This window comes from Triturus cristatus, chromosome 6 (assembly GCF_964204655.1).
Source record: "Triturus cristatus chromosome 6, aTriCri1.1, whole genome shotgun sequence".
Classification (NCBI taxonomy): domain Eukaryota; kingdom Metazoa; phylum Chordata; class Amphibia; order Caudata; family Salamandridae; genus Triturus; species Triturus cristatus.
In genome coordinates, this window is record NC_140589.1 from 803256607 (window position 1) to 803272412 (window position 15806).

Sequence of the window (15806 nt, forward strand, 5' to 3'; positions counted from 1 at the left end):
ATATTTCACAGGGCTCTTTTTCGCAAACGTAGAAATTCTGCGAATTTCTACATTTCCAATCGGTATTTCGCTTCCTACATCTGGCCCTTAAAAAGTATATAATCTCACTAGATATATCCAAAGGATTTTACAGTCACAATCTGGATCCTGACAGCCGTGATTTAACCGCATTTACTGTGGTCAGCAATCAGAAACAATTTAAGTGTTTGCCTATGGGCTATAAGAATAGTCTTGGGGCTTTTGCTACACTTGTTGTGTCTCTTTTGTACGACATAGACCCTGATGCTTTCTCAGACGTTGATGACATTTATTTGACGGATGACCAATTAATACCGCATCTTGTGCATGTGGATCACATAATTTTGTCTTTTGCCGACTTGGGGGTACAAATTTAATTTTGCTAAGTCTCACATCGCCTATTTGGCGGTACTCTTCCTGGGTTAAAAACTCAACAATGAAGGTAGGGTTGCCGTTTCCCATGGAATATCCACTGCAGTGGACGACTGACTCAATCAGATACTTGGGGATTCGGCTCCACACGGATCCGGAGGTGCTACTCAGGGAAAACTATGGAGTGGCATACGCCAACCTAGTTGAGGACGTAGAGATGTGGAGTCGGCTTCCCCTGTCTTTGCTGGGCAGAATAGCCATCATGAAAATGGTGGTTTTGCCAAGATTCTTGTTCCTATTCAATAACATCCATATAGTACTGTCCAAGGCCTTTTTCACACAGTTGACCCAAATCCTTATTAAGCTGGCCTGGGGAGGTAAACAACCTAGAGTTCAGTGGAAGGTGTTAACGCTGCCGTATGAGATGGGGGGACTGGGAGCCCCGGACTTGGAAAGATATTACAGGGTAGCGCAGGCGGCTCACCTGCACACGTGGATTCATGCCACCTCTGATGTCCCGCATGTGATTTTAGAGCGCTTGTTTGCAGACCCGCTCCCCTTGCCGGCGACTGTCTTCCAGACGGTTGATCGTAGCGTAGGTAGATTGGACTCTCTAAAGGCCACGAATCATGCTTGGCATGCGTTGATGAAAGCGCAGGACTGTGTACTACTGTATTCCCCGCTGATGCAGATGGAGTGGGCGGTTTGGCTCCCCCCACTGAGAGAGAAAGGAGTGCTACAGGCGTTAGGCGCTCTGGGCATCGCTAGGATGACGGATCTGTTCCTGGATGGGGTCGTCAAGACATGGGATCAGATCGGCTCGGCACGACCTGAGTCCACGCTTCTACACCGCTTTCAATTTCATAGGGTCCGTAGTGCGCTGTCAGACTTGTTGGGGCCGGGCATGGCAGAGGCCCCGGAAATCCCGGAACTTACCTATGTCATTAAAACGGCGGCGCCGTCCAAACTGGTTACGACTCTTAAAAAAATTGGGGATCAGCACAAGGCGCACCAGTACTCCACAGCGAGGCGAGACTGGCAGAGCGACCTCCAAATGGATATCACTGATGAGATGTGGAAATACTGTTGCGCTAGCACCAAGAAGGTGTCGCTAAATGGTCGACACAGATTGGTGCACTTTAAGTACTTGCAGCGGGTCTATTATACCCCGGAGAGATTGCATAGGTACGGGCTTTGCCAAACAGTGAAGTGTGAGCGCTGTCACTTCTTAGTGGCGGACTTCATGCATATGGCCTGGTACTGCCCGGGAATTGCTAAGTTTTGGACGGAGGTGTTCCAGGAACTGAGCCAGATTCTGGAAACAGAGATACAGGCCAGCCCATCGCTGGTGTTACTGGGGTACTCCAGGCCGCTCCCACCGGCACTGCGACGTCTGACTGATATGGCATTGTTAATAGCTAGACGAGTTGTGGCGACATGTTGGATGAGGGGGCCACTTCCCACTAAGAAACGATGGGCCAGGGATATGCTGTATTGCAGCACACAGGCGGAGACGTATAGCGAATTGCTACCTCCGAAAAGTCACCCCAAGAACTTCTGGGGGTTATACAGAACGTATTTGACTGCCGGGGTCACCGAGGCGGCTGACCAGGGGGAGGCACAGAGTGAGGAACTCAATACACACAATTTGGCCGAGGGGGACACGGGACAAGATCAGGGCTCTAGGGGCGCACGATTGTGAGGGATTCTGGGGCGTCAGTCGGGACGGATGCACGCATGTGGAGAGTGTGGACAGGTACACTTCAGATCTTACTATCACGCTATAATAGGGGTCACTCGGAGGGTGAATGAGTAACGCAAGGTTGAATATAGACTGAATGCGGGGGGGTGTTATCACTGGTTGCTACTAGAAAGAAGGACTGAGGATACGTGTGCATGTAGATGGGCGGAAGGACGAGACAGCTAGCGTGCAGTGGGTGGGGTGGGTGGTTAGGGTTAGTGATAAGACTGGAACCTACAGGGACTAAGACAGGTTTACAGTCGCAGGTGGATAATTTTATACTTACAAGTCATAAACGTATGGCTGTAACATAGACTGGGGACTAGTGCAACCTCCAACCGAAGTTGCGACCATGACTGGGCTATTGTATATGATGTTTTATTGAGACACCGCCGGTCCTCCGGGATGTCGGCTAAATGGCTGTGTAAGCGGCAACTTAACTGCCCGGTTGGACGGCAGAGTCCTCCCACTGCTACGTGGATAGTAGGCTGTCTGCCCTGTACAATTCCTATAAGTAAATAAAGGTTTTTGAAAAGTTTAAAAAAAAAACACAAAAAAAAACAAAGAAGGTAGAGGGTTAGCCCCCCACTTTTTGGAGAAATGTGCTGAGTTGCAACCTCCTTCCACTCTAAAGAAGTTACTGTCTTTTTTAATCTCAGGATATTCCTGACTATGCCCAGCGTATCAAACTGCTTTACGCATTGATACAACCCTCTTTTTAGTCTACCAGCTGGCTTCCGGAACATATCACGATTCTTCGGTCTTTGCAGTCTGATCTGCTTGCGACCAACTTCTTGTTAACTCATGACAATTCTAGAAATGTGATCATAAGGATTGTGCCTGGTACAGTAGGTTTTACTTACTTGATGTTCAATGTGGGAGACACAGTCCCCATTGCTTACAAATCACACTTGTACACATCGGGAGAGATGCGTTTTTCCACCATTGAAAAAATTCTTACAGCAGTCCAGATGGCGATTCTTAAAGAACGCTCTCTTGCTCAATGTAAATGCATTCCTATTAGTCTTGCCTGTGCCTGCTCTAGAAGCGCCCACGAAGGCGAGTGTTCCGAATTCTAAAGCTTTACATCCTTGTTGGATTCAGTGGGCGAGATCATTGACATCGACTGATGTCACTTTTATCTTTGACTCATCATTACAGATACAGGAGTTTTTACAATATGAACAAGTTCATCCCCCTCCGTCGTCTTTGCTTCCTCTTGATCGGTACAAATGTATCATTTATACTGACAGTTCTGCTCAACCGGCCGTTGGTTTTAAACATGCTTATTTGGCGGCCTGCGCTATTGTAGCAGGTTCTATGGTTGACGGTGATTTTAATTCTTCCTTGGTGCACACACAGGCTCTTGGGGACTGTACAGCACAATTTGCTGAGCTACAGGCTTTAGTGTTGGCTTGAGAATTTGCTGATCCTGATGTACCCACTCTTATAGTGTGTGATTCCTTTTACTGTGTGCAATTCTTTAATAACAATTTATTCTTTTGGTCTCAAAAGGATTATCGAGATTCTAAAGGTAGCGCAAGAAAGCATAAAACGCTTTGGGTTTGAGTGGCCGCTCTTAAGGAATGTTTGCCACGCACGAATGTTATCCATACTCTTGGCCATCAGCGTGTGGGATCACATGTCATGAATGATGCAATATGTGACATCATCAGCAGTGCATTGCGGGCGCACGAGTTATAGTTAGCAGAACTAACTATAACGGAGGAATTTCTATGGTTTTGTACGAGTGAAATGGCCAGCTAACTATAACACCCCTCAAACCTATGTTTTTTTCAGTGAATTTCAAAGCTTTTTTAAATGCTAATTTCTAAATATAACGTCTCTGAAACCTATGTTTTTTTTCAGTGAATTTCAAAGTTTTTTTAAATGCTAATTTCTAAGTGTGATAGTAGTTATACCTATTTTTTTGTACTGATTTTCTACAGTTTTTTTAACTGTTTATTTATAAATATTTTATTCATTAAATATTTTTCTGAAAATTGCAACAGCAAAAAATAATAATAATTCAAACTGAAATATTGAACAATTTTTTTGTTTTCTTTTTTTCTTTTAATATATTTATATTATTTTCTTTTTGAAAAAATGTTTTCCAAATTTTTTTCGAAGTCGCGCACTCAAAGCTTACTCATCACGGTGGGTGCGCGGATTCTAGTCCCTATTTTAGAAACGTCGTGAAGGATCCGCGTACGATGTGTGACGGCTGCGTGTTTTTCAGTTACATCATATACATTTAATATTACATGATGTGCGCGATTGGTATTCGACCATTACGCGACTCCTGCTCCCACGCATTCGCGAAACATGCGCATTACGGTACGAGATGCTTGCACGGTGGCGGGTCCCGCATGACATCATATACATGCAGGGGCACGCTGGGTGCGCGACTCCCGCAAAAAAAATGTATCTTCCAAAATGATATGTATGTGTCTTTAATATACTTATTAGGGCAAGAGATTATCGAAGATATTCATAAAAATAATTTATTTGTACTTATATTAAACTTATATTATTTTTAAATATATTTTCGCGAAGTCGGGTGCATGCATCGTGAGTGCAGAGAACCAGGTCAGCAGAGCTGCTGTAGAGCCAGAGAAACCAGGTCAGCAGAGCCGTTGTAGAGCCAGAGAACCAGGTCAGCAGAGCTGCTCTAGAGTCTAAGAAGCAGGTCAGCAGAGCTGCTCTAGAACCAGAAACCCAGGTCAGCAGAGCTTCTCTAGAGCCAAAGACCCAGGTCAGCAGAGCTGCTCTAGAGGACGAGAACCAGGTCAGCAGAGCTGCTGTAGAGCCGGAAAATCCAGGCCAGCAGAGCTGCTTTAGAGGGAGAGAAGCAGGTCAGCAGAACGGCTTTAGAGCAAGAGAACCAGGTCAGCAGAGTTGCTCTAGAGCCAGAGAACCAGGTCAGTAGAGCTGCTTTAGAGCCATAGAACCAGGTCAGCAGAGCTGCTCTAGAGGCATCATCATCATCATCATCAAAAACTCTTTATTCGATTAATTAAAATCATAAAAGGACAGATTTCAAACAATAGATAATGCAATCAAAAAATCATAATGTATAACATCAATATTAAAAACATATCTTCCAAGTTAAAAATACCATGCCGAAGAACAATCGTTAAAAAGCCAGTCAGGATTACACAAACTGGTGTAGAATATTTGGTTTGCAGCGCACGGCTGCCACCAAGAAATATGCCACACTAAACACAATGCGTTGTACTGCTCAGCTGCTGAAGAAATAACAAAGCAGGTCTAACTTGTAAAAAAACGGCTTCCTTCAGAATTGGGAACAAATATTTTTTTCGGCTAGTAGAATAAAACTCGCAAAACATGATGAAGTGCAATGTATCTTGATATGAAAAATTATCACATTGGCACGGCCTGCTGCATTCAGGTTTACCCCAGGACGGATAAAAGCCTAATGAGTAATGGATCAGGTTAAATCTAAATCGCAGCAGTAGAAATCTATGGTGTGGATTAGAGACAATACTTAAATAGGTTTCCAGTGAGGGAGATAAGAGAAGCATGTAATGCGCTCTAACACTCGGTTTTGTGAGTTCCCTCTCTTCCCGATCCAATTTGCCCTGTCTGTAAAGGACTGCTTGATCCACGCTACGTCTGCCTTTACAATATGTAATGGGGATGAGAAAAGCTCAGGACGCCCAAGACGGGAGAACGCCGCTCTAACGTACTCCAGCCAGGGTATTCTTTTAACATTGTCCATAGCTAGGATGTCATTAAGGATCATATGATTGAGAGTGATTTCCTGATTTAACCAGGTTTTCACCCAGCACAGTAAAGGGGCCATCTTCAGTTTGTCAGTAACATATCCCAGGTCAACCTCCGAGTGAATAGAGAAAGTAGGGGTAGATTGAGGAACTGAGAGCAAGTGTCTCATTGTCCTGGGCGACATAGCCCCACAGTGCGGCGCCATATATGGCAATAGCCAGGCATTTCGAGGTATAAACTTTCAGCAGGGCCTCCATCGGCCGTGCCCCTAGTCTTTTGGCAAAGCTCATCAGTGCTGAAGTGGACCTAGCTGCCGAGTTACTTTTAAGCTTAATTTGCGGGCCCCAGGTGCCTCTCTCATCAAAGAGGACCCCCAGATAGCAAAAGGCCTTTACTCTCGAGATCTCTTCCCCATTACAGAAAAAGGACCTAGATTTAGGTTTTTTGCACTGTTTCCCCACTACCATAAAATGGGATTTCTTTATATTCACCTTAAGGTCTAAAGCGACCATAAAGGCGCCAAATGCATCCAGCAGTCTCTGAAGCCCCACGTCAGTGCGAGCCAACAGAACAGCATCATCCGCGTATAGAAGAACCGGTATAACTGAGTCTCCTACACGCGGTACGTCCGCCCTCAGGTTCCCCAGGGACTTTTCCAGGCCATTAATATAGATGGTAAAGAGGAGTGGGGCCAGGATACACCCTTGCCTCACCCCCCCCTCTGACCTAAAATGTTTTGTGCATTTTCCATCCTGGCTGACCCTTACAGAGGCGGAAAGATCCTGATGAAGTGCTGCCAAAAAACTCACTAGGGGGGGGTCAATGCCTATTTCCAGCAAGATATGCCATAACTTCGACCGATTAAATAAATCAAAAGCTGAGGACAGGTCCATAAAAGCCATAAAAAGGGACCCGTCCTTCGCCACCGTGTATTTACTAATTAAAAGCTGAAGATTTAAGCATTGATCCAGGGTCCCCCTATTCTCTCTAAATCCATATTGCAAATTAGACAAAACACCCCGACTGTCTAAAACAACCCTAAGTTTATGGAGTAAGACCCTGCCCAAGATCTTCACTGTCTAGTCTAACAGGGAAATGGGTCTGTAGCAAGAGGGGTCTCGACGCTGACCCTTTTTAAAAATTGGTATAATGACCGCAGTAGCCCATGATGCAGGAAACCTGTTACCTGGGACGGCATTAAAAACATTTGTTAAGATCCTTGCCCACAGTTTGGGGGATGAGCCGTATAAATCCACCGGTACGCCGTCGGGGCCCGGCGCCTTGTTTCTAGAGGATTCCTTTATGGCTCTCTCCACATCCAAAATGTCAAAGGATAAGCGAGGCGGAGAGTGGGGTTCGAGGGAAATACTACTGCTTGGGGGACTTAAACCACCCGCACCATACATATTACTAAAATGGTCAAACCATTGGTCGTCCGGGATCACACAATCCAGCTCTGTGCCCTCAATGCTCGAAAAGAATGGGTGATTAATTGTTGCCCAAAACTTTCCTCTGTCCCGTAGGACGTCGATTGATAGGAGATTATCCCAGGCCTCCGATTTTATCACCTTTTTCCGTAAGGCAATAGCCTCTTTGTAAGCTCCTCTAGCTACGGCAATTGCCGCCTTGTCCCTGGGGCTACTTTTCAGAGCCTGGAACAAGACCCTATGGGCCCTAGAGCAACTTCCATAAAGCCATTTTAAAGAATTGCTACATCTACGGGTATTGGTGGAAGTCAGGTCCCTAGAGACCTGTAAACAGATTGCCTCAAAGGCGCTGATTACCTCCGCTGCGGGTGAATTATCATTAAGGCAAGTGGCCCAAGGCCCATCAATTTTTGCACAGAGATCCTCCAAAAAGGTTGCGGGGACCACCTTAGCCCATTTGATCCTACGACCCTGGTCTTTCGTGATCAGGGGAGGATCACTATGGTAAACATGGCACACGTCGCCCGTGCTCTCGGCCATATCCAGCTCCAAGTACACCGGATTGTGGTCACTAAGAGCGGACGGGACGGCTTTGTAAGCTCTGGCCCTCGCTAGGGCGCCAGTGGACATAAAAATATAATCGATCACTGTCCCTGAAATAGAGCCTTTATATGTGACAACCCTGCCGCCAACCTCTATAAGATTGGACTCATAGATATTGGTAATGGCAAAGAATTCCTCTAGAGCCTCCCCATGCTTGGAGTGCTCAAAATGGGAGGCTGCAGCACCTATTGGCCCCTCATGAGCCTCCTGGGCCCTAGCATGACACTTAGCATTGCTGGAGCAGGGTTTTCTATTGAAAATTTATTGAGATTTAAACTCCAGTTTATGTTATATGTCATAATTAAAATTGCTGATAATTAATTGATAATTATTAATTTTGTTGAAGTTTCTGATTAACCAACATTACTAATGAAAGAATTACACGCGGGAATGCGTTTATGTTGCTTTATTAATATGTGAACTAAGTTGGTGAGCGAATTAGCTAAATAAGTGTTGCTAAAGTGATTTTTGTTTCGTGTTTGCGCTTTAAAATAACGTGCTTTAATGCTTCTTTATGTCGCAGATGGCTAGATAATTACATACACATAAGGGTATTAGTGGGTATTAACACTGTATAATCATTACGATGTAGTAACGTTGTTTTGTGTTTCTTTTAATTAAGATGGTCCATTATGGCCTAATCCAAGATGGCCGATATTTACAGCCTGCATTTTAGTTGCTGGAATACGAGGAGAGGCCTTGCTGAACATGGTTTGAAACCACCTGACTTCGGCCTCTGACTGTAGTGAAAGTTTCCGTGAGGACAGCAGCTCCAGGCATGCTGCCAGTTGCCCTTGGAGGAGAATAAAGCCACAATGAACTCTGATAAACTTGCAGTGGCTTCACTATGATTCCGAGGAAGAGCATTCATGGATGTATCATTTTTTTAGTTTGAGCTTCCTTCTTCCGTGTTTTTATTTTTGTGATTTTTGTGAGCGGAGGTTTTTCTAAATGTTGCAAGTCAACATCCTTTCCTGCTCGCTCTGCTCAACGGCTCAACGGACGTTTAGAGTTTGTTTGTTACTTTCAATTTGTTAGTTTCCCTATAAATATTGTTAGACTAGAGAGGGTCTAAGGCCACTTCTTCCTGAACCTATGCTCGTGAGGATCAATGCTGATTGAGAGGACGGTGACTTGGGAGACTTTACTGAGAGACCTGTCCTGGCCCAAATGACACTTAGCTAGAATAGGTAACTATGACAATAATGATTTCGCCATTGATTGATTTTCCTTTGAACTAATTTAGATAAAAGATAACCTTTGTTTGAATTTCAGTGTCGGGTGGTTATTTCCTTGTCATTTATTGAGTTCCAAATGTATTTCCTATGTTTTAAATCATGACTCAAGACAGTTTCTTTAGCTTGCATTGACCTCGCTTTGGATGCAGATTGTTTAGTACTTCTCTCATATATTCAGTGTGGATAGAGTAATAGAATGAATGTTAGTGTGATGGGCCCTAGCGTATGATGAGAGTATGTGCGTGTGACTGTGGATTTACTCTGTCCGTGGAAGTAGGGAGAATTTATAAGCTCCGATCTGCAGCAGTTTCCTGGTAGCAGAGGATGGTACAGGGATGAACATTAAAATCGCCCATGAGGACGTTCTCGAAACCAGTGTTTTGATTTTGACTATATTCTAAAATAAAACATTGCAGAGCGGCCACATGTTGATTAAAATCGACACAGTCTCTAGAATTATAAAAATTGATCAGTAGGATTTTCAGTGAGTGGGAGACGGACCATTCAACACAGAGAAAATTATTCGAACCAGAGACCAGTCGAGTAAATGTGCCCTTCAAGTGTAATGCAAAAAGAAGTATTAGACCCCCTTTCGCTCGTCCCGCTCCACCCGTGCCAGCCGGTACCGCAAAGCTAGAATAGCCATCCATACAGAAGTTGCTTAAGGGGTCCCATGATTCCTGCATGGCAATAATATCGTGTTTACCTAAAAAATAAAGCCAAATTGCATCCGCTCTCTTAGATCTAATCGGAGCAACATTCCAGCTAATTAATTTACAGATAGCCCCTACAACAGGGTTAGTGTAACTGGGTATGAGTGGCTTGTCCGACACTATCAGTCAATCATTTGTCTCCATATTAGACAGTAGGGTATAGCGATTATTCGAAATTGGGTTAGTGGGGTGGGGCAAAGGAACATTGGTGGGCAGCTGCCAGTCTCCAGACCTTAAAATCTCCCCAGAACTTTGACTCCCCACTGTGGTTTGCTGTTGGCAGATAGATTGTGGCCAGGGGGGTAGGGGAGGAATATATTTTACAACGGGAGCAGCTTCAAAATGACTGTGTATACCACATGACAATTGAGCTGGTGGAGGATAGAAATACCCTAGGGGGACTGGTCTAAGTCCTATTTGCGCTACCTCTGACCCATCCCAAAACAGTCTGTATGCTATATCAGGGCTGTTAAAGTTGACTATTACGCAGTCACCCGCGTGCCGCTTGGGCCTCCGCCCAACCCACCCCACCCTTCTCGCCATGATGATATTAGAAGATATGTCCAGGCCCCTACAACTGGAGGCAGTGCACCATGATTTGGACTCCCTCAACAAATCATAGGTTGATACCATCACTCCCACATGGACCGGTGGGACCCCTACAAATACAGCCACCAGCGGGACCGCTTCCGGGGGATGGTCAAGGATAACCGAACAACCCCTTGCCTGCCTCACACTGCGACCCGAGGGCTGGGCTACATCATGGCTAGCCGCACGCGGCATGTTACCAGAGGTATGCCTGCCTAATGGCGGCTGCACGACAGAAGGAGATTGGCCCACGCTCAGCAACCCACCTAGGGTACTACAATTCACCCGGGGACTTAGATGATTCGTTGGTCCAAAAGGCACTCCCATGCCCCCCTCGGGTCTTTGTGAGCTATGCTTAGCCTGACTATCCCCCTTTTGTTGTGAGCTAAAGTCATTGATGGCGGCAATAATTTTGGAGCATTTTTTAAGCAGGTCAGCAACACAAGCGGTCAAAGTCTCGACAATATCTTTAGCAATGCCCACAAGTAGCGGTTCTATACGTGAGGTAAATAATTCCTCCAGTAATTCCACCGAAAAGTTCCCTATTTGACCCTCAGTAGTCTGCGGAGCTTTTGGGGATTTGGACCTTTTGGCGATCTTAGTTCTTACAGACCCTTACAGGCCCCACATTACCATGGACGTGTGGCCCCAATTGATCAGCGCCATCCTGGGTAAAGTTAACAGAGTCGCTCACGATGGGTGGGTTCGACACAACCACCACGGGCTCCAGGGGTATACTAGGCACTACCACACAGTCAGTAGATTCGTGAGGTACAGAGGGAAGTACCAGACCTAGTTCCTGCTCTACATTTGCAATTTCTTTAGTTAGAACCCCTACTGCGGAAGACAGATAGGAGATTATACTTTCCGATTTCCTGGCAACCTTCGCTTTCTTTTTCTTCCCCTCCTCCTCCCCATTAACTGCTTGTTTGCGCTTACCCATAGCAGGGTACATTTTAAGTATAAGGTAGGACATGCCCTGGTGTGTGTGGCATGTTCTAATAGTGAATTACAGCCATTTTCGTTATTCACTATTGCAAGGCTACCTGTTCTCCATAGGCCAGAATGGGCAGTTTGATTATTACATCCTATAATCCTAACTGACTCAGGGAACATGGTAGAAATTTGAATTTAGTATGCCTGAACTCAGAATGATAAAATATGTCTTTTAGTGAAGTTGGTTTTAACATTCTGTGTTTGAAAATACCACTTTTAGAAAGTAGGTGTTCTCTTGTCTAACCATCCAAACCTGCTTCTGCTACATTGTGTATTCCTTGTCTGGAGTTTGAGTGACAGGGCTGGGGGATTCCTGGACACAGGGTGAGTCAGCACAGGGCTGAAGAGAGAGATCTCCATTTAGATGGGTGGGAGGTGTCGCACCTGAGACCTGAATACGACCGCGCTTTCCCTCCACAATACTGGCTCCACCTCCTGTGGTCCGTCTTATGTCTCTGCCCTGCACTGTGAAAGGAAAGAAGGAGTCATGTCAACAAAGTGCTCCAGGACTGACCCGAACTGGTTTGGACTAGGCAAAGGCCTCTTTGCCTTCAGAGAACAAAGAGAAACTGTGTATAAAAAGGGGACCCAGACCCCAGAACTTTAGATCACTTTGGGAAACAAGAAAAAACATTTGCTGAGGAGTGGAACCAGAAGAAACTGAGGAGAGACTATCCCTAAGCTGAAGTGCTGCTTGGGGGATTGGCCTGCAGTGTTTGCCTGACTGCCAAAGAAAGGAGAAAGGACTTTGTGTGCATTTTCATTCAACTTGTGTAAGGATCTCCAGGGGCTTGGGAAAGAGCTTACTTCCTGCTGAAGTCTCAGGGACAACAGACTTTAACCACCAGCTCCCCAGAGTTCTTTGGAAGTGCCTGCTGCTGTGTTTTGGGCCTTCTGTGGGACTGCGTGTCGCAAGGAGCTGGAAGCGCTACTCACGGAGAAGAAGGGTGTCGCCGTCGCAGCCGCTGCCGTTGCATCCCGGAACAAGGGTGATGCCGCTGTAGCTGACGCATTACACCACATCACGAGAAGTGTCCCACAACACCGAAGAAGCGTGTTGCCGTCGCAGTCGCTGTAGCTGTCCCATTGCACCGCATCAAGAGAAGTGTCTCGCATCGAGGAAGAAGCGTGTCGCCGTCGCAGCCGCTGCCGTCACACCTTAGATGTCGCCGCTGTAGCTGTCGCATTGCACCGCATCAAGTAAAGCGCCTTGCATCCACGGAGAAGCGTGCTGCCATCGGAGCTGCTGCTGTTGCGTCCCGGAACAAGGGTGTCACCGCTTTAGTTGTCGCATCGAGCGGAAGCATCACGCAACGTAGGAGAAGAGTGTCGCCGCTGAGGCCGCTGTCGTCTCATCACGGAACAAGGGTGGCGGCACTGCAGCTGACGCATCGAGTCGAGTCTTTTCGCAACATCGGAGAAGCGTGCCGCATCAGGAAGATCTTCAAGTCTTTATTTCTTTGCACCAAAATCTTCAATGCATCACCGTCCTTGCAACACTTTTGTTGCCCTGAGTGTCGCATCTAAAGGTGCATTGAACTAAAAGTGTTGCATTTAAGAACTAAAGAGAACTAAGCTAAAACTACCATTTTTAAAGTAACAGTATTGTGGATTTTTGTCGTTTATGGTCTTGTGTTAAATCTGTATCAAGAATACTTATTTTTGATCTAAAACTTGTGTGGTGTCCATCTGTAGTGTTGCCACTTGATTACTGTATGTGTTCACAAATGCTTTACACACTGCCTCTGAGATAAGTCTGTCTGCTCGTGCTAAGCTACCAAGGGGGTGAGCAGGGGTTATTTTAGGAGTGTACCCCCTTACCCTGACTAGAGGCAAGGGTCCCTATTTGTCACAAGTACCTACCTGTGCCAACTAGAGACCCCCAAATCTAACAATGGTCTATTGAGTGAAGTGGACAGTGGATGCAACCATGATAGTACAGTCAGTAGGGGAGATTACGAAAACATAGCGAGTACGTGCCCCCTCCCCTCCCAATCTTTAGCGTAGTAGGCTGGCTAGCGTAGGGGTATGAATAAAAGGCATGTTTCTCTGGGTGTGGTTCTCTTCCGGAATGGCGTACGTGTCTGCCAGGTCTGTGCAGCTTACACAGCCACAAGGCTGACGCCGTGAGCGAAGGTGGGTGCGTAAATGATGCTCTCAGCCTGCTGGTACCCAGAAACCGTCATGGCCGCTACAACGCACATATGCCCCACAGTTCACCTTTCGACACCGTTGTTTGTGAAAGAGGACCCACCACGTGCCAGTGGAAGCTCCTGGGCCGAGGTCTGTGAGCTGGGAAGGCTTCTGCGATCAACGCTGGCTACCGCGACACACGCACACAGCACCCAGCCTGAGGTCCAGCACCGTGGAATGCTCTGTATACTACTAACACAGTAGTCCAACAGGTACCAACAGTGGAACGGTGTCTTGATCCCACAATAGACGATATTAGAACTGCATCTGAGAGTGGAGATGAAGGTACTGCCTTCGACCAGGTGCAACCAACTCTAGGTCCCAACAGTGGAACGGTGTCTTGATCCCACAATGGACGATGTTAGAACTGCATCTGAGAGTGGAGATGAAGGAACTCCCTTCGACCAGGTGCAACCAACTCTAGGTGCCAACAGTGGAACGGTGTCTTTATCCCACAATGGACAAAGTCCGATGTTACCTGCTGCTTGGTTTTAACAGAACTCCCTCCGTTGAGGTGCATCACACTCTGTGCTTCCGTAGCTAACTGCTGCACATGATTATTGGGCTTGGTTGACTGTAGTCGCTGGACTACACCGCGGTATAGCAGGTCCGAACAGTGAAACGGGGTCTTGATTCTATGATTGAGGATGTCAGAAGTTAAAGTCTGTGATGATTTCTGTGTACCCCTCCGATCAGGTGCAAGCAACTCCGTGCTTTCGAATCCAACGGCACGTGGCTGTGAGGCGTTAATGACCACTGCCTCTGGCCTAAACTGCGGTCAGCAGGGCTCACAATTCAGATTGAGTGGTGATTGTTAAATTACGGAATCCAGTAGGCAACTAACTACAATGTCTATTGAAATTTACACAATATCCTTTTAGTATACTTGCTTGAAAAACTTTTTTTAGATGAGTTATAGGTTTAGTACAATGACCAAATAAATTCTTCTTGGTAGTGGAAAAGAACACTGAATAACAGTCTACACTGTGGACAGCAGAGATCGCAATTTGAATTGTTTTGATTTATTTATTGCAGAGTTTTTTGTAAGTTATGTTGCTGTATTTTGTGAAGAGGAAGTGAGAAAAAGTATTCATGGATGTCTGTGCTGACTACTGCCTTCAATTTACACTGCAGACAGCAGTGTTCACAATTCAGATTGAGTCGCTATGGTAGATGATGCAGTCCTGTAGGCAAAAGACATTGCTCCAGTGCGCTCTGTCTGCACTACGCATACGCATCATCACAGGCTCCACATACGCTTTTTGTTGCTTTGTGTACTGCAAACAAGTCAGCTCAAGTCAACGTCACGTGGCTGTGGGCCCTTGCTGACCGCTCTCTCTGGCCAACACTGTAGACAGCAGTGTTCACAATTCAGATCGAGTTGCTATTGCGGATGATGCAGTCCTGTGGCAACAGACATTGCTCCTAGTACGGCCCGCCCGCAGCACGGATCATCGCTGGCTGGGCATATGCTGAATGCTTTCGATGTGCCTATCTGAGTGCACTAGAACTGATGGACCCTTTATGATGCAATCTTTTTGTGTATTATTTTAGATCTACTGCCTGTATCTCAGTATACCACAAGTTATGGTTCTTTTACGATAGAATCCTTTGTGTATTATTTCACATCTACTGTCCCTACCTTACTGCAGCACAAACTATTGACCCTATAATTATTGAATCTCTGTGTGTGATCCAATGATTACTTTTATAGTTGATGGTTGCAGCAACCATTCCCTGGTTTAAACTCACCCCACACGCATTCAGCACAGACGTCACTGGATATGTGACCCAGGTAATAAAAAGGAGTCGAGCGCACGTGCCCGTACCCACTTCCACTATCTATCTGTGTCGGTGTGATCATTATCTATGCATGATACTGCTCCTGGGCCGTACCACATTACATTGTGCTTGGGACAGCGTATGCAACCATGTTACCACTGGCAATGGGGAAAACTTTGGTTATGTAACTTTTAGGTGCATGGCTATCACAGGTGGAAGGCTACTTTACAGACCATGAATATTGATGAAGATGATGGTTGCATGTTGTGTGTAGTGTAAGATATGTGTACATAGCAAAAGGTTTTCTAAAAAGCTCTCTAAGCAGAAGAGGTGTGTCTCATCAAATGCTGTAGAGAGAATGACTAAAATGGGTGGCGTTCTCCAACAG